This window comes from Vicugna pacos, chromosome 17, assembly GCF_048564905.1.
Source record: "Vicugna pacos chromosome 17, VicPac4, whole genome shotgun sequence".
NCBI classification, from domain to species: Eukaryota; Metazoa; Chordata; class Mammalia; order Artiodactyla; family Camelidae; genus Vicugna; species Vicugna pacos.
The window spans coordinates 53,143,607-53,163,079 of NC_133003.1; the positions used below are offsets into that span (position 1 = coordinate 53,143,607).

At 59.8% G+C, this 19,473-nt stretch overlaps 1 protein-coding gene across 3 annotated transcripts in view; it reads right to left on the reverse strand.

Annotated features, from left to right (window-relative positions):
• Positions 1–19,473, reverse strand: part of FBLN2 (fibulin 2) — an 81,454-nt gene that overhangs the window by 48,437 nt on the left and 13,544 nt on the right. For 2 of the 3 annotated variants that reach the window (XM_072941943.1, XM_072941940.1), the window contains exon 1: positions 18,862–18,969. The exons of the other annotated variant lie outside the window; for it this stretch is intronic. The gene's annotated coding sequence lies outside the window, so the exon portion shown is untranslated. Of the gene's footprint in view, positions 1–18,861; positions 18,970–19,473 lie in introns of those variants that run through there. 3 annotated transcript variants of the gene reach the window in all.

Below are 19,473 nucleotides of genomic sequence, written 5' to 3' on the forward strand. Positions count from 1 at the left end.
TGCACAGGCAGGTGGACCTCCACCAGCCACAGCCCGGCTTCCACGTCCTCCAGTGGCAACCACCTACGACGGGAGATCAGAGGGTCCGGTGGGGCTGCCCCCCCAGGGCCACAGCTCCCACCGGGTGACCCTGCGGGACCCTGCGAGCTGCCCCACCCCACAGGTTCACTCCGCCCCACCTGCAGCTCTACTCTAGGTCTTCCCACTAACCAGCCCCTCCTCCAGTAAACCCTGCGGGAGTCCTGCTGGGACCCTGACAGACACATCCCCTCAAGGACCCCACAGAACTCAAAGCCAATGACTCGGGGTGCAGAGAGCAGTGAGGATGGACACCACAAACACAGCACTGAGTGGACAAGAAACAGAACAAGTCCGCGCGCCCACCCCCGCTCCCCCAAGGTCAAATACTGTTTGCAAACAAACAGCTACCCCAGCACAGAACTGGGCAGCACCCACAGCCAGGGAGCCAAGACAAGGGGAGGAAGACGACCAATAACATCAGAGCAGGCCCTTGCCGAGAACAAGACAGCAGCGTGTTACCAGCTGAGGAGGACAACTGACTCAACTCTCGGCTCCCGAGGTCTGGCTGAAAACAGAGCCCGCGTGCGGTCCGGGCCCTCTGCAAGCAGGAACCCGCCTCGGCCGCAGGCAGCGTTCAGGTGGGGGCACGCACACACCCGGCCAACCCACACGCTCACCCCCACTTTGCTGCGGCGGGTGGAGGGTGGGCCTGGGAGACTCAGAACTGTGACTGCTCTCACAGGGGGCCCAGAGGGACGCTGACCTCTGTAGGACACCTGGCAGCTTCCACCTTGGTCTCAGGGCACCAAGCCACCGGGGAGAGGTGGGACTACCCTGACGGGGGGGCCCCATAAGCCCAGCTGTCCACTCCTCCCGGTCACAGCGCTGGGCGTGCGGGTGAGGCCATCCCAGATGCCCGGAGGCCAGGAGAATACCCGACGTCCCCAGCCAATGCCTCTCGGAGCTGAGGAAAGGGCCGGCCACGCCCGTCTGAACTCCTGGGCAAACCCACCACTGCCCAGGTCACCCAGCGCCTCGGTCCAGAGCACTGGACCCAGCCAGCCCCCAGCAGACAGTCCAGAGGGGCAACCTCCCACAGGACAAAAGGCCCCACATGCTCAGCACACAGCAGATGCCACGCTGGGTTCACGCAGACCTGAGACGTGACAACCTCCGTGGGAGGGATCCCTCCAGGACCCGGCGCCAACAGACGGCGGAGGCCACGCCAGGCTCGGGGTGGGGCTGGGGGATGGACCAAGGGCCAGGCGACGTGAAGGAACGGCCGTCACCCTGTGGGCTGTGACGGCTGCAGACGCCGGCGTTTCTGCATGGCTGACCCTCTAAGTACCACCAAGCCTACGATGTGTGTAACACACTTCAGCTCAGTCAAAGGCCATGCGGCCAGCTGTTCCCAGAGGAGAACTCCGGCGATGGGTGTCTGAGCACCCCCTCTGGCTTCACTCTTCCCAACCTTCAGAAGGGAAGGAAGACGGAGCCACCAACACCAGTGCCTGGAAGCGCATCCAGCTCGGGGTGGGGGGGCCTCAGGCAGGAGGAGGTGGGGGAGCTTTGATGATCAGACTAATGCTGGGGATGGGGGCCGTTCTCACAACAGGAATGCGGGCAGGGCAGGACTAGACCGGGCAGGGGCACACTCAGGGAGGGTCTCTTCCCAGGCTGTCTGTGGAGGCACGTGGCTGAGGGCGCTGTGGGAGACACGACCATGGTCCTGCTGTCCCACGCTCCCCCACCACCACCACCACAGGACACCTGGGGGTGGGCAGGGGGTCGGGGGCCAGCGTATCAGAGTGACCATGCCTCAGCTGCCCTCACGCGCCCTGGCTGTGACCTCCTCTCTCTGCCCCTCTCACTGCCACTCACTCCCAAACACAGACCGCATCCCTAAGTAAGGTGACCCACCCCTGAAAAGTGAGCCACAGCATCCGTCCACAGACGGCCCCAGACGCAAACTCCCTGAGCTGGCAAGGCCACCCGGGGCCCCCCGCACGGCCCCAGGGCATTGCTTCATCACCAGCGCCACCGCCACCAAAAGTGAAGTCTGGCCTCACGTGACACTGAACCATGAGGTAAGGAAATTCCTCCTTTTTTTTTTTCCAGTTCTCTGAGCCTCCTGATTCTGACAAGAACAGGCTTGCCAGAGCGAGCAAATAAAGACACAAGGCAGCAGTTATAGAGGAATTTCACACAGCAGTGCATCACTGTTTAGTAGAAAGAATGTCCTGTGCAATATCGGGGCAACACTTCCCCACCGTTTATCTTAAGTCCCAAGTTAACTGGCATCCACATCTCCACCGGGCAGCCTCAGGTCAGAAGAACGTCTCAGGCTGCTGTGGTGTGGCTACGAAACTTTGGAAGTGTTTGCAGGGACCTCCCATCTAACCAAGAGGCAACCACAGCACAGCGCTGAGGGTCCACACAGCTGCAGACGGCAGAGGGGAAGTGAATACTCCAGACCCTTGCAGGCAGGCCAGCTACAAGCACACAAGTCATCAGGGCCACCTGGGCCGCTGGCCAGCACCTCCTGGGACAGCGCGGCCCCCAGCTTCTCCCAGAAGCCTGCCCAGATGGCTGCCCACTGTCCCCAAGTCCAGCCAGAGGGTGGTCACAAACCAGCCACCGAGCCATCTATCCATGGACCATGTCTGGGGACCCACATTCTATGGTGTTCTTGAAACTAGCTGCTGATATTATAACATGGCAATGTTATTAATTTATCACGAATTTAACATTAAAATCAGAACATTTTACACCAAAGCTCGATTCCCATCCCTTCTAGGAAAATCAGAAGGTGGGTCCACGGCGGGGCTGAACTCAGTAGTCCTCGGAGGGGCCAGGCACACTCTCCATCACCATCACTGGGCTCCCCCGCTCCTCTCTATCCTCCTGAGCCCTCCGGGGCCTCCCCAGTCCACACGCGAAGGGGAGAGGCCTGGGGGAGGCAGGAGTCCCTGCTCCCCTGACCGCGGGCCAGGGCCACCGCCTGAACAGCCCAGTGCTCTGAGTTAGGAGCTGTCTCTCCTCTAAGCGGCAGACACTGGGAATTTCGTCCCCTCCAAGGAGCCCGCTCCCACCCAGGTGGCCCGGCAGAACAATTGTATCAGAATCCATGCATCCCCACGGCCACACAAGACACACAACCACGGGAGGGAATGCAGAGTTGCACGCTGTCTTCAGCTGGGACCTCCGGGAAGCAGGCCCTGAGCTGGGGTGCTGTGCACGTGGTTTCCTGGGAGAACTCTTGAGAGAAGGGAGCAGGAAACGGGACGGCAAAGATGTGGTCTCAGCTGGCATCTGACAGCAGCCTGAACCCACCGGGAGCCCTGCAGCGAGACTGGCAGCCCAGGGCTCGTCCCAGTCAGGGACACCAGTGCGTCATGGGCCGAGGATGGCGCTGGGATAAAGCAGGGAGCTTCACCTCCTGGGCCGATGAGGGGAGGCAACAGCTGTCGGCCAAGGGCAAGCATCCGGGGAAGGGTGCGGGGAGAGCCAGCAGCAGCTGAGGGACAGGGCACCAGGGGAGGAAGCAGAGGGCACCAGCAGTGACCATGGGCTCTGGCACGCACTCACACACGGACACTCACACACAGACACACAGCCATGCAAGAGCAGGTCAGACAGTCTGGTCCGAGAAACTGCCCCCAAACCCACCGTTAACTTCCAATTCCAGCTGGGAGGACCCCAGGCCCAGCAAGGCAAGGAAGCAATGTACCAACTGTCGTGTTTGCACCCCTATGTTCACAGCGGCACGATTCGCAGCAGCCAAAAGGCAGGAGTAACCCAGGCGTCCATCAACAGGTGAGCGGGTAAGCAAAGCGTGGTCTACACACACGATGGAGCATCATTCAGCCTTAACAAGGAAGTTCTGGGGGGAGGGTCTGGCTTGGGGGTAGGCAGAGTGTGTGTTTAGCAGGCCCGAGGTCCTGGGTTCAATCCCCAGGACCTAATTACCTAATTACCTCAGGAAAAAAAAATTTTTTAAAGGAAGTTCCGATACGTGTGACAACCCATGAATGAACCTTGAGGACACTGTGCCCAGTGAAATAAGCCAGACACAAAAGGACAAGTACTGTGCGATCCCACCTACCTGAGGTCCCTAGAGGAGTCAGATTCACAGAGACAGAAAGCAGGGTCGTGGGTGGGTACGAGGGGCTGGCGGAGAAAAGCAGGGTTAGTGGCTAATGAGGACAGGGTTTCAATTTGGGACGAAGAAAAGGTTCTGGAGATGGAGGGTGGTGACGGCTGCACAATAATGTGAATGTACTTAATGCCACTGACCTACACACTCAAAAATGGCTAAGACGGTCAGTTTCATACGTATTTTACCGCAGTGAAAAATACCAAAACATGTGCATTATGGAGCCAAAAGTGAATAATCAAAGAAGACCCACCAGGAAACAAGGGCTGCCCCCGAGACCTCCCCTTAGTAGTAAGCTTCCTGGCAGCCAAGGCCAAAAGGGAAATTAGAGGATGACCTGGTGCTCCTCCTGTGATAAGAGGAAGTCATCTAATTCACTGGGAAAAATAAACTTGTTCTTGGCACAAAAAGTCAGAGGGATTTTAGCTGTTGATCAGCTAAATGATATTCACTATCATTTCCTCAGAGCCGACACAACACCCATCACTGGGCTGGGGGCCGAGGGGATGTTTATTTTATTTAACGTTATTTATGCTCTACAGATAAGAACTCAGGCCCAGACAGGATAAAAGATCTGCCCATGGGCACAGCATCAGTAAAAGGCGGTGCAGGGCTCTGCAGCCGGGTCGGCCCGGCCAGGGGGGCCCAGCTGGAGCCCTTCAGTTTGCAGATTCTCACTGCATACCTGCGCCTGCCGGCCCCCACGTCAGGCACCAGGACGAGGCCGTGAGCAAGATGCAGAGGTCCTACCCTCATGTGGCAACACCCTAACAAAGGGAACAGACAAATAACAAACGAGTACGAAGGTGAGGGCCCCGCCAGTGGCCAAGGGGGTTGTGAAGGACAGGGCCTGGTGTCCCCCCTGCCAAGAGTGGTCAGAGCAGGCCTCACTTAGGAGGTGACACTCGGCTCGGACTTGCCTGGCACAAATGTGGTGGCTATGCAAAGAGCTGGGTAATGTCACCAGGCAGCGCTAACAGCATGTGCAACAGCCCTGAGGCAGGAACCAGCTTGACTCACTGTGGCTGGCATGCAGGGAACACGGAAGGAAGTGGGAGGAGGTGCGAAGAGCAGCAAGAGGAGAAAAGGGGTGTGGGGCAGGGGGACATGAGAGTCAAGGAAGGAGGGAAGTTAAGAAGAGGAGACCGGACCCCCAGGAACGTGGCAAAGGGTCAGTACACTTGGTGAACACTGGCCCAACTGGGTCAGGGAGGCAGAAGGAGTTTCCAGTCCCAGGAAGCCCAAAGCCGTGTAAAACCTTAACAGCATCTCGGAGGAAATGCAGATGCTGGAGGCAGAGCTAGGAAGCCACGCCCAGTGGGCACCCTGAGGGTCTGGTGGCTGGTGCCTGGTGTGTCCGGCGGGAGAGGAGGGAAGGACCAAGGGAGTTGGAGGGGGGGTGTCCTTTGGGTTCAGAGGTGTGGTTACATGAGCCGTTAGTCAATTGTGTTCTGACTTTCACCTACTTTTTCTATGCATGTTTTCTCACAATAAGAGACTTTTAAAAGAAAAGGGCGGATGAGAGTGGTCCAGAGAAAGGAAACAAGGCCAGAGAGCGCGCTGGCAGGAGCAACGGAAAGGAGGGGTGGAATACGAGAAACAGCCACAAATTACCAAAAGAAAAGCAATCAAGCTTGGATTCCACCTTTAAAGTCCCATTTTCCTTCATTTCCTTGTGGGCAAAAATCTCATTATTGATGCCATTGTTTGTAAAGGCCCAAGACAGGAGAGCAGGCAAGGCTGTGGGCACAGGGGTGGCCTGAGACCCCCCGAAGAGGAGGGGACACAGGGTGGGATCCGTGGAGGGTGCTGGGGGCCCCGCGTCCTCACAGGCTCATGGCCCCCGGGGACCTCCAGTGGGTGAGCTCATGAAAACACTGGGAAAATCCTCCTTCCAGCACAACAGCCAGGATTTTTTCCCCCTCCCTACCCTCTCTTTGCTAATTAAGAAAAAAAAAAAAAGTCAAATGAATAAAAAGCTCCTTAAGCTACAGGTGAGCACTGGCCCTGCCTACATAACCCCTAATCTCATTAGAGACATAAGCAGGTGAAAAATTACAAAGATGAATGTCTGTGACTTACAATCAACCTCTGAGAAAAGAAAATGTTGCTTTTGGCACCAGGAGGGAACTGAGATTTTCCTTCCCCACAAGGCACAGCTCTGGAGAGAGGAAACACGCGTCCGGCGGAGCGATGAGAAACGGCGCCCCCACGGCCAAGGCTGAGCTCACCGCTCTTCCCACCGGGTGTCCCTGAGCCCTCCACCGGCTACAGACAGACAGGTGTCCGGGCTGCCCGCGGTCCTGCCGCCGAGGACCTGGACCTGAGGTGGCTTCTGGTCACTCGTCATATATTCACTCTCCTTCCATGAACAGCCCCTTGAATTTCATTCTGGGGTCCACACCACTCCACTGTCAACCCAGTCAGTGCTTCTCACTCCTCTTGCAACAATGCCTAACTCAGTGATGGATGCCAATTCAGGTGATTCATCGGGCAAAGGCCTCCCTCTTTCCTGCTGTAGTAGGCATAAGATGGTTTAACTCCGAGAGTCCCTGAAGCCATCCTGTTGTCAAGTGGAAACTGTCTGAGGCTGGAGACAACTCAAAAAACAAAAAAGGAAACGCCAAGAGACAGAAAAAAAGAGAAAGAGAGTCACAATGATAGTTGCTAAGCACCTGGATCTAGCCATGCCTGAAGCTCCCTGAAAAGCTGAAGCCATTTTGCTTAAACTAACTTGGACCTGGTGTTCTGTCAATTGCAACCAAGAGTCTCAACAGATACATGGGATTATATCAAAAGCTGTTCTCTATCACTTTTCGGGTCTTACAGGCCCTGTGGAACTCATTCATGGACTCTGGGTTGAAGGCCCCTGGCCCCAGGACAAAGTGAAGACTCTAAGGGTGGCACTCAAAGTCCTCCATCATCTAGCTCCCACCTGTCTTTTCTAACCCATCTCCCCCTGCTGCCCTCCACACACCCAATTCCTGCTAAACTGGAAGACTCTGGTTCCCAGGTCCTCATCTTGACTCGAATCCTTATCCCAAACCAGGGTGCCCTCCCTCCTGAATCTTTCCACACCCAAATCATGCCCCCTCCATTAAGGCCAAGCCCCAGGGGTGGGTGGGTGGACGGATGGGTGACTCGATGCGATGGATGGATGGATGAAAGGATGGACGGGTGGATGATGGGTCGATGAGTGGATGGATGGCTGGGTGGTGGATGAGCAGATGCACAGATGGACGCATGGATGAGTGGACAGATGGGTGGGCGGGTACCTGATGGAATACGGATGGATGAGAAGGTGGACTAGCAGATGGGTACGTGAACTGGTTTGTGGATGGACAGTTGGAAAGAGATAGATGGGTGACAGATGGTGGTCAGATCATGGATAAGTGAGTGAGTGACAGCAGACGGTGGACAGCGGATGGACGAGTAACCAGTGTGTGGATAAATGTCTGATGGTCGGGCAGGTGAGTGGGTAGAAAGATGAGTGCGGAGATGGAGGAGGTGCAGATGGGAAGACGGGTTGATGGTGGGAGCACCTGCTTGAGGACAGACAGCTGAAGGGTGGCTGGACGACTGGGCAGGTAAGGGTCAGTGGACAAGTGGAGGCAGGGGTGATGAGCGAGGGGGAACGTCCTCCTGACGCTCGGCCACTGCTCTCCCCACCCGTCCTGAAAACCCAGAACAAGGCCAACAGCTCTCCTGTAAACAGAGATAAACAGCATAAAAGCGCGACCCCGGAGTCAGACGGGCCTGCGTCCGCAGCCGGGCCGAGCTGCCTCTTGCCGTCCGACCCTGGCGCAGGGCTCTGGCTCTCGGCGCCTCCCTTTCCCTGTGTGTTCAACCAGGGTGCTGCGGACGAAATTAAAAAGTGCCCACAGAGACCAGCCCAAGACACGGTACAGCCAGAGCTGACAACAGTCCCACCCTATTAAAAAACTGTCCCAGGGCCTAGAAGAAGAAAGCTGCACCCTCTCCCGTTTCATGAGACTAGGGAAGTCCTGACACCAAAAGCAGGCGCAGCAACAGCGAAAAGAGGGCCAGACAGGCAGTTCCACCTAGGAGTCCAGCTGCCAGGCCCTGAACAAAACATCAGACAATTGAACCCAGCAGCCCATTACAGGGGTAACAATATTTTGTGCCCAAACAGGCTCCCTCAGGAATGCAAGGCTAGTGCAATACTGAAAAATCAATGCCGTTCATTAGAAGAAAAAACCCTATGTGATCGTCTCGGGAGATCCTAGGAAAACGTTGTCAATAAACTTCAGCACTTTGTGATTACGAGCTCTGCGTAAAGGAGGCTTCTCCTGGCAAAGGGGGTCATGGACCAGGCCCCCAGGGGAGGGCTCCCCCAGCAGGCCCCTCCGCAGGGTACACTGCCCTTTGGGGGCTTTAATTCCTCCCCTGAGAGGAACACAAAGATGGGAGGTAAACCCCATTTGGGGTCCACCCCTTGTCCAGAGCCTCCTAAACCGTGGCTCCGCCCCTTCTCACCCCTGCTCCACCCCTGCACTTGGGTCCAGGGTGGGGTCCACCCACACTGAGAGACGGCTCCGGGGAGGTGAGGGGAGCCCCCGGAGCCAGGCCGGGGCCCCCTTCTCACCCTACCTCTGGGCTCAAGCACATAGTCTCCTGCTTTCTCTTCCCTGTTTGATACAGGACGTGTTTTCAAGGGAAGCTGAGAGACGGAGGGTCCCTCCATGAGAGATGCGAGTGCCCGCGAGGACGTGTGAGCATGAGGAGCAGGGGCGGGGGTGTGAGTGCATCCCCGTGCTTGTGGAATCTAAGTGTGCGGGCTGTGCGCGTGAGGCCTGCCTAAGCACGCGTGAGCCTGTGTGTGCACACATATACGTGCTGGGCCGCCCTTCCCTGGTGGGTACCAGCACGGGGCAGGGAGTCCTTGCTCCCCGAAGCCCCTGACCGTCCCCTCTACCCAGACCATGCTGCCTCCTGGAACCCTAAGGACTTGCTTCCTGCTCCTGCCGCACCCCGGCTCCACCTCGTTCACAGCTCCCACGGCACCACGTGTCCCACCCGACCTCAGTGCAGCCGGCCCCGCACCTGGTGGGTGGGCTGATTGATCAGCCTGCACGGCCCCAGCTCAGGGCAGACACAGGACGGGGGGCAGGGTGGCTGGACTGGAGGTCAGGCTCCCGTCTGCTCATGGACCCAACCACAGTGGCCTCGCAGCTACACTGAGAGGACTCAGAGAGGAGGTGTGGTGACCCCAGCACCAGGCAAACGGGCATTCAATACACAGCCTACAGACAAAAAACGACCTACCCCAGCTCCTCTAAGTCCTTCACAGCTACTCAAGTCACAGCCCATTCCCTTGTTCCCTCTGCCATGCACACCCTTCTGCCCCTTAGTAAACTCCTATTCATCCCTAAAGACCCAGCTCAGTATCCCCTCTTCCAGGAAACCTTTCCCCAGAGTTTATGGCTGCCTTTTTTGACCTCCCTGCACTCTGTACGTGGAGTTCCTAAGTCTTCAGAGTTCACAGAAGAGAAGGATGTTAAAATAAGAGGCCGAGAGCAAACCCTCAGAGAGTAACAGACGTGCCCACATCCTGACCACCTGGGGTAGGAGTGACTGGATGGGAGGTCAGGGCCCCACAGCCCCGCACCCAGTCTCTACTTCCCCATCTGCAGCAGAATGCCCCCGGACGGCGAAGAGCTGCCTTACTCCCCCTAGAACATCCTCACGTTTCCTTGGGGTGGGTCCACCGTGCGAGAGGGGGACTGGGGAAGAAACACACAGTCCATCTGTGAGGAGCGCACTGGCCATAGTGTGGGGCTCTCTGCCCCATCCACCTGGGAAGAGAACCCCAATTTTCCCACTCTTGGGCTACGGGGAACCCAAGAGGGCCAATTAGAGGCCTCTTCTCCTGGTCAGAGTGACTGGTCAGGGATGGTCACACCACCCAGTCTCACAGGCCCACGCTGACGCCCCTGGGCTGAAGGGAGGTAGCCTGGAGCCATGGGCCACCCGAGTGCACATGGCAGATCCTGCCTGAGAAAACCATGGAGAAGGGAGACACAGCCCTCATGGTATCGTCAGAGGCCCTGGATACAGCCGAGCCTGAAGCCAGCCCCTGCACATTTCAGTTCCACAACATTTTTGCTGCAACCAAAACAATCCTGACAGTCATGATGAGGGAGCAAGAGTGGCAACTGCGCTGTATCTGCTGCTGACTTGACACCTAGGAGATCTGGGTCTCGGGGTCACTAGACTGTGTCCCTCAGGGGACACCTCCTTGGGCAGCAGCTGGCTTCACTCAGTGCCATCCACAGGGACTAAGGCTGGAGCCATGTCATTGTCAGGACTAGGAGACCCCACCCTGGGCCACAGCCGACTGATCGGCCCAGGGAGGCAGTCTCAGTGGCGTCAGGGCCCCCAGCCCTTCACTGACAATGCAGGGACCCCCTCCGACACCGACAAGACCCCATGAGGGAGCCTCTCTCCACAGTGATGGGCAGGCCCCTCCTGACGTGGGAGCAAGGGGAAGCAGCGTGAAGGGTGAGCCTAGGTCGAGGTGGGCCCCATCATCCCCGCGGGACCCCGAGGTCTCAGGTGGAGGAAGGTCACTTCCCCTAGCCATGCACGGGAAGCCCCAGCCATTCTGCAGGGCAGGCATGTCCTGCCTTGGGGTCAGGCGGCTGATGTCACCACATCCTTTCCATCCCCAGCCGTCCCTTAAACGAGTCTCTCTCATGCATGAGAGCATAATGTCGGGCACTCGATTTGAGAAAACATGCCTGGAGGAGGGTGGTAAGAGGATGTAGCTAATGAGGGCCTCACCAGCCATGACTGCGGCGTCAGGGGTGAGACCCAACAGAAGTAACACTAACGACTCTGGTCACCTGGCGGCAGCACTTTACAGTTTACAAGGCGCTTTACAGCTTAGTTTCCCATTCTGGCCGGGCCTAGACCCCCACCGTCCCTCACCAGGCTCCATCGCCCCGCCCTCAGTCCTGGCCTGAGTCCCAGCCTGTGCCTCCGCAGCACGGATCCCAGCCCCAGGCCGCCCCAGGCCGGGCTGCCTCCAGGCCGCAGGGCCCTGCCCAGGCAGCAGGGCTGCGCACACCACTGGGGGTGCAGGAGACGCCCCAGCCCCCACATGAGAACAGGGACCAGCTACCACCAGAAAACCAGGGACCTGGTCTCGAAGAAGACTCTGCCCAGCAGAAAACATGTCAACGGGGGCCCAAAGAGTGGGAAGGGGTCCCCAGGAGGTTCCAAGTGAGCGATGGCCAGTGGGGCTGGAGATGACCTTTCAGGGTGAGGCCAGATCTCAGGGACAAAGAGGAAGCGCCAGAGGCCCGGTGGCGGGAAGCACCCATCTCTCCCTGCGCGGAGCACTGGGGCGCTGCAGTCATCTCCCCGAGACCCACAGAGGGAAGGGCCGGGCGGGGCTTCAGTCCTGCTCTGGGGCCGTCCTCTTAAGCGTCGGGGGGCCTGCTGACTCAGGGCACGTGGTCCTGACTTCCATCTACACTTGTGATAAATAGTCTCCTTTCAGAGTAAGTGTACGTATTAAAAATCTGTTACCTATGAAGTAAAGGCACAGGAGGCCGGGGAACCCAGCAGAAGACGGCACAGCAGGATGCTAACGGCCACTTCATCAGGACAGGAAGCAAACGTGCGCTGGCTCTGTCCCCAAGACAGGGCACCAGACCCGCACACGGTGCCCACAGCCAGACCGCGTACGAATCGGTCTGCTCCGAGGAGACGCAGGGGGTCTGATGAGGAACCCAGCCGCCGGGCTGGCACCAGCCCCCTGGAAGGGCTCATCTCTCAGCCCCGAGGGCTCAGAAAGCTGACGTGAAAACCTGAGCAAAGTGTGGTGGTCTTGAGGACAAACGTGTGTGTGTGTGTTCACACGTGCCTGCGTGTGTCGGGGGCCAGGGAGGGCACCGTGCGGCTGTGCACATGTCAGGGCCAACGTTATCACCGTGAGGGGACTCTAAGAAGGACAGAATTGTCCGGAGCACCAAAAGCTCACTCGGTGACCACAGACACGGCTGGAGGAGAGACCCAGGCTGAGGCAGGAGGAACTCGGGGCAGTTTATCAGGAAAGGTGGGCCCAGGGCCGGGGCCAGCCCCAACCCAGACGATGGCATCTCAGTGATCAGAGGAGAGGGGGTCGTGACACTTGGTAGAACCCAGCTCACTCGTGTCCGCCAAGCATGGCACACTGGCCAAAAGCCATGCTCAGGGCCTTCCACACACCCTCAGCCCTCATACCGACCACCCAGGGCGGATGCCACCACCAGGCCCATTTTACAGATGGAGAAGCTGAGGCCCTCACTATCCAGGGTCATGTGACTCAGGCCCCGGCAGGTGCATGGGCGCCCTCCCAGCTTCCCTGGCCTGCCCTGGTCCTCTCCCCACCATCACCCAGCACCTCAGAACCCTCCTCCCATGCTTCAGGCCCTTCCAAGGCACCAAACCACAGCACAGTCAGGAGGGCTGTCCCCAGTCCACAGATGGGGAAACCAAGGCCCTAGGAGAGGAGATGGCCGAGGCCAGCAAGGTCTGCTTGAAGGCAAAGGCCTTCTGGGCACATGAGTGATCTGGCTCCCACCCTCTTGGCCAGACCGGGGCTCTAAACGCCCCCCAACCCCCAGCCCCGGGCAGACGGGCAGGCGGGTCCACTTCCTCACCGACACTGACCCGGGTGGGGTCGCTCCGGCCACCCACAACACAGCAGCACCACTCCCACCCCCACCGAAAAGCCAGGTTCCCCACCCTCGAGGAAGGAAATAACCTTTCCCTGGGCCCGCACTTTCTTTGCAATAATCTCCATATATGAGAAGACAGAGGCATTTTTGCAACGTTTCCAAATTCCAACAACCAGAGGACAATGGTGCAAAATGACGCATGGCTTGACCCCAGAGGGGCCCCGGGAAGGGACCAGCCCGAAGGAGGGGAATTAGCGGTGCGTGCATGCCATGGTACCCAGTACTCCGGGGCCAGACCCGGAGGTGGAGAGACCTGGCTCCCGCCCAGCCCCTCCGCCTCACTGGCAGTGTGGCCACAGCCAGGCCTGCCCCTCGGAGCTGTATCCCTGCCCTGTCACCCTTTCAGGCCGCCCGCCTGCCAGCTTGGCCCTCCAGGCCCACCCCACACCTGGGCTGCCAGAGGGCCCCTCCGACGCACTGGCCCTGCCCCTCCCTTGCTCAGAAGGGCCCCAAGGCTGCCCATCATCCACCCTCAGACCAGGACTCGAGGTCCTATGTGTCAGGGTCCCGTGCAGGAGGCCAGCCCCCTCCAACCCACCTGTCTGAGAGAAGCCAGGTTTTCTCCTGTCTGCCTCTCACCTTCACGTCGGTGTCGGTATCACTCCCTCCAGGAAGCCCTCCCTACCACGCCCAGGCTCCCAGCACCTCTGTGCTCTCTTCCAGGACAGCCCTGACAGAAGCACTTCAGACCTGCCTCCATGGTCCCCGCGGCCCTCGGGACGGCCACGAGAGGGACCAGGGACCGGCCCACGCCGGAAGCTGCTGCGAGCGCTGTGTACGAGGAGAGCACCCGAGGCCCTGGGCACGCGGCCCTGACAAGAAAGGAACCCAAGTCCGGCCAGCCTCTCCTAGCTGCTCCCACACGACGCCTGGCCAGGGCTCCCGACCGTCCCGGGGGAAGGCCGTCACTCCACACCACCCCCGCCCCACGAGGCCCGGCCCTGAGCCCCAGGCTGCTGCCACGCTCCAGCCAGCTCCCCTCCCAGCAGATGGGGACGGTGGCTTAAAATCCCAGTCAGACCCCACCCCGCCCCAGACTGAACCCTCATCACATCCTCATCACACACAAAACTGAAAGCCCACTGTGCCTGCAGCCGGGCCGCCCGCCCTGCTCAGGAGCGTCCTGTCCTCCAGTGGCCCCAGGGCATCTGCCCCTGCTGTACCTCCTGCCTGGGCGTCCACGCCCCTGGCCTCCTCCGACATCCCACCTAAAGCAGTGCTCCCAACCCCATCCCAGCCCCAGCCAGCTCAGCACGCTGGCTAAGCATCCGTCTGCACCCCTTCCAGGGAGCCAGCTCTGCGGGGGCGGAGAAGGTCGTCTTGGAACTGCCTTATCCCCGCAACAGTGACCAGTACACAGGAGGTGCTAGGCGAAGGAGCCAGTGATCTCCTGTCCTCCTTCCAACAATGCTAGGAAAGGGGTGATGATGCCCACTCGACAGATGAGGAAACTGAGGCTCAGAGGGAGTCACTGGCCCGAAGGGAGCAGAGCCTGGAAGCGGCAGAGCTGGGATCTGAGCCTTGCAGGGCACCAAAGCGGGGACTTCCCTGGGCCCCGCTGTCCCCTCAGCTCCAGTCCGGCCAGTGGGGGGGACAGCGGCAACAGGCTGGGAGTGGAAGGCTGAGTGCTGCGGTGCGTGCCCCACAAAAAGCCAGCAGGCAGAGCAGCAGGAGGAAACACCCACAGGGACGGGGAAGAGAGGAAGGGGGCATTTTTGCCTTTTGTCCAACCGCCAAACTTCACAAAGAGTGACTTTGTTAGCATCTGATTTTAATCGCAGTGGAAACCTTTGTGTGCCACGGCAGGAAGAAGTCAGTCTGTCGTACAACAGGGCCAGTAAAGCAGGGAACCTAGAAACCATCCTTGAACACTGAACTAGAAACTCACAAATGAACAGTCACCCACCAACCGCTCAACTGCTTCTGAATTGAATTTGATGTCTGAACAGGCAATACAGGGGCATGGTCAAAATCCAGAAAATACAAGAAAGCACACAGCGAAGTGTCACTCACCATGCACCCTTATCCCCACATGCACACCCCCTCCAGGGAACCACAGGTACCACAGGTACCACTGCAACTCACCACAGCGCTGCCTCCCAGGGTTTGCCTGTGAGCAGACAAGCAAACATGGATTTACACCCCTTCTTTGACACAAAAGGCAGCATCATTCAGCACCTTGTTTTCCTCTCTCAAGAGATCTTGAAGATTAGCACCTCCTTGTTTTTCGAGGCTGCATAATATTCTACTGTGAGGCTGCACCAACATCTATTTGACTAGCACACATCACCCTGGATCTCATGTGTCTGTCAACAGGCCTGTCCCCCTTACCTACCTGTAGCATCTGCAGCGTGAGACCTGCCTTCCAGCACAGGACCCGACACAGGGTCTCAACCCTTCTGTCAACAGCCTCTCTGCGGAGGCACAAAAGAGCTACAGAAAGTGTCTTAAAACAAAACTCAGATCTCACTGCTCCCTGGACTGAAACTTTCCAGTAGCTTTCAAACTCCCTGCCCCAGTCCCTCTCCTTCTCCCCTGCCCTGCCGCCACCTGCTCCAGCCTCCTCCCTTTCCGACTGTCACACACCCCAAGCCTGGCCCCACCTCAGGCCCTTTGCACCAGCTGTGCCCACTGCCTGCACCCTCCCTGCACACTCCCCTCTCGGCTCAGAAATCCCCTCCTCCAACAGCCCTGCCCTCCCACCCAGGTTTGGTTGCCCTGTTGGCCGAAGTGCCTTTATAAATCTACATGTATCTGAAATCAACTTAATTCATTTCTCTGTTGCCTGACTCACCCCACCTCACCCTCCAACTAGAATATTTGCTGCGTGGGGGCAAAGGCTGTGTCTGGGGTGCCCACCATGGGATCTCTGCCCAGATCGTGCCTGGTTCAGGATGTGACTCCCACACTCTGCCCAGGACAGCCAGGCTCCTGCTACAGAATTAGCCCTGCAGGTGCTAATGAAGGTCTTGGGACGGGTAAAGCATGGAGCCCAGAATTCCGTCCAGGCTGGAACTGCATCCCAGGGCAAGGTCTTCAACTGGGGAGCCCCTTGGGGTTCAAGAAGCCAGAAAGGGGGATACACCCAATCACCTCCTGGTAGCAGACCCCAAGATTCCATTCCTGACGCCCCACTTCAGGTCCACAAGCCCTGGAAAGCCATCAGACAGCACCCACTTTCCAGAAGGGAAGACTGAGGCTCACAGAAGGGAGGGACAGGCCCTCTGCACCATCCAAACAGCCAGGCCCAGCACCGTCCTCCCCAGCAGGAACGAAAGCCTACAGGAGGTATAACGAAGAGGCCAGGGGCTGCCCACCATCTCCAAGTCCCCTGCACCACCGATAGGGTTGGTCCTCATTCAGTCAATCAACAAGCGTCCAGAAGGCCACACGGCACAGGGACATCCAGCTTACACGAATTCAGCCGCATACATGAGGCAGAGAGAGAGAGCAGGGTCACAGGCACTAGGACTTGAAGTGATGAAGCAACTCCCCACCCCATGCCACCCACCGAGAGGCCGCCAGGAGCCTGAGCCTCCTGGGAGGTGGGGCCGCCTGTCCCCGCTGCCTGAGTCCCTCCTGGGAGAGCGTCTCCTCCGCCAACGCCGGCCGGGGGTTAAGGGAACAACGCTCCCACTTGTGGCCCCCTAACGCAAGGCACACGGAATTGTGATGCCGACAGGACACAGCGCGACCCTCCTGAGGCCCTGCAGACTCGAGGGGCACCGGGCCTTCACCCGGGAGCCCGAGGGCTCCCAGCCACGGCCGGACCAGAGCCGGAAAGTGTGCCAGGCGCCAGAGGAATGGCAGCAGCCCTCGGTCACGTGAGATCCTCCCCGAGGCCCTGAACTGAGCTCCGCCTTGACCCCCGCCGAGAAGGCCCCTTCACTTACTCAGGAGCTGGTCCCCAAGCATGGATTGAGCACCTACTGCATGTCAGGTGTGAACCTCGTTTGGGAAATTTGCCCAGGATTAACGAGACCCAGTCCCTCCTCTCATGGACTGGTTGAGAGGTGGGCAAAGAGCTTGGCTTTAGGGTCAGAAAACCCTGCATTGAAATCCCAGCTCCGCCCTTTGCTTGCTGGGACACTCTTTCTAAGCCTCAGTTTCCCCATCTTTCCAATAGGCGTAAAACTGTGACCCTGTAGGACTGTGGACAGGATCTGGGGAGGAAAGAAAGGATGGGGCCTGGCTCTGAGATCACTGCCTTCCTCCCATAGGGCCCCCAGGCTCCTGACCCCCGAAGTCCAGCAGACGGCGCCTGCCACCAACACGACGCCCCGTGGTCCAGGCCCCTGGCACACCCCTCCTCACTGACACCTCTAAGGTACACCTGAGCAGTACAAGGCTCAGCCAAGGGTTCCCCAGCCACGGGTGAGGGGGACCAGCCTAGGTGTGGTGCGGGCAATGCAGTAAAAACGGCCCAGTTTACCCAGCAGGCGCAGCCAACACAGAGGTCTATACGGGCCCGGCAGGAGCCCAGAGCGTGAGGCGGTTTTGGCGGGAACTGTGGCCGAGCAGCCTCCTGCCCCACCCGGGGCAGCAGGCGAGCAGCACTAGCCGATGGCACCACGCGGGGGTGTGGTCTGGAGCCTCCAGAACCTGTGATTTCTCAGAAGACGGAAATCTGGACTTCTATGTGAAATCTGCCGATTTGTAAATGCTGGCAGCTAATTAAAATTTTAAAAATAATAATAGTATGATAAGAGCGAAACAAAACATGCAGGGCCAGCCTCAATAGGGGCTGGCAAGTTTGCACCTCCAGAGTAAGAGCCTTTGACTTCAGTGGTCCCCAGCCTTACTCCCCGTTACAGCCCTGGATGCAGGACGGGAGGCTGGGAAGTCAAGGGGCAGTGGTTCCCAATCCCTCCTTCCTCCTGGTGTGGACCTTCACCCACATTTGCATGTGGGAAAGGGGAGGCTCAGAGCCCCAGTCATTCGGCCACAAACACATGGGAGGCCCAGGCATCCAGGCTTGCTCTCTGTGGGCCCTGGACTGGCACCCTTATTTGAGGGACCCTGGGAGATGACCAGCACCCAATTTTTTTCTTTTTCTGGCCTCTCAGGCGACACCTGCTGGCTCAGACCAGCTTTGGAGCAGCCCAAGTGGCAGTCACAAACTGAGCTGGGACAAGACCTTGCGACAGCAGGAGGGAGAGTGGGCAGGGGAGAGAATGCAGGGCAAAGCGGGGAGATGAGCGGTGGGGAGTCAGGCCCACCCCTGACTGAAGAGCCCCTTCCCTGCGCTCCCCCCAGGCACCCAGGCCCCCTGTAAGGGAGCCTCAGCCCAGAGGCTCCCCAGCCGGACTCTGGGCCCCACCCGACTCCGGACAGCATGGGACGGTCCCCACCCGGGGGAGTGCCAGAGTGCAGGGTTAAGGTGACTGTGTGCAAGATTCACGGTGACTGGGGGTTGTGTGTGACCCCCCCATATGTGAGAGGCACGTGTGTGACACATGTGAGAGGGATGTGTGTGACACACACGTGTGCGAGCGTGTTAGACCCACACAGGGTTTCACAGGCACAGCCGTCTGATAGCGGCATGCGTGTCCGGGAGACGCCCGTGTGCAAGGCACGTGTGTGGGAAGCATGCTTGCGCAAAAGGGACGAGTGAGAGCTGAGTGTGAGGGGCCGGGCATGCGTGAGAGGAAGGGGGCTCTGAGCGGGCACGGAGGTGCGCCCCGCGGAGCGTGCGGAACTTCGGCGGCGGCGGGGGGGGGGGGCGGGGGGGGAGGGGGTGAGCGCGCAGCTCCCGGCCCAGGCCTCCCTCCCGCGGACTTGGGGTGGGCGTGGGGGAGGCGGCGGGACGGGGGGGGGGAGCCCCGGCGGGTGGGGGCCCTCCGCGCCCCCCGGGCGCCGGGGCGCCGGGGCGCCGTCCCCGCGAGCGGCCCCGGGGCGCGGACCGCGCGGCGCGGGCGGGGTTCCGCGTGCACTCACCGCGCTGCGCTGCGCTCGCCCGGCCGCCGAGCCGTCCGTCAGTCCTCCTGCCCGGCCGTCGTCGGCGCGTCGAGAGCTCGGGAGCCCGGCGGCGGCGCGGGGCGGGGCGGGGCGGGCGGCGGGGCGGGCCGAGCCGGCGCCGGGCCCCCTGCCCGCCTCCCCACCCCCCGCCGCCCCTCTCCGCCTCCGGGGCGGGGTCTCGGCCGCGGCCGGGGAGGGGGCCGAGCCAGCGCCGCGGCTCCTCGCCCAGCCGTGCGGCCGGGCCGGACGTGGCCGCCACGCGCGTGCGCCCCGCGCCCCGCGCCCCCGCGCCGCGCCCCCTCGCCGCCCGTCTAACCGCGAGTCCTGGAGCCCGCCCTGCTGCCCGCTGGGGGCTTTGGCCCGGCCGCCTCAGCCCGCCTGGGCCTCAGTGTCCCCACCGGGAAGATGGGCCTGGGCACACTGGGAGGGCCTCAGGGGCTTGCGAGTAACAGTGACGAGAGGCAGGCCCAGCCCGGGTCACCTCTCATCCCCTTGCTGCCTGCTCCCGGGGCTCCCACAGGCCACCTTGCCAGGTGGCATCAGGGCCCCAGCCCCTGGCCCACATGGTCCTTTTCCTGCGCCCACAGAGCT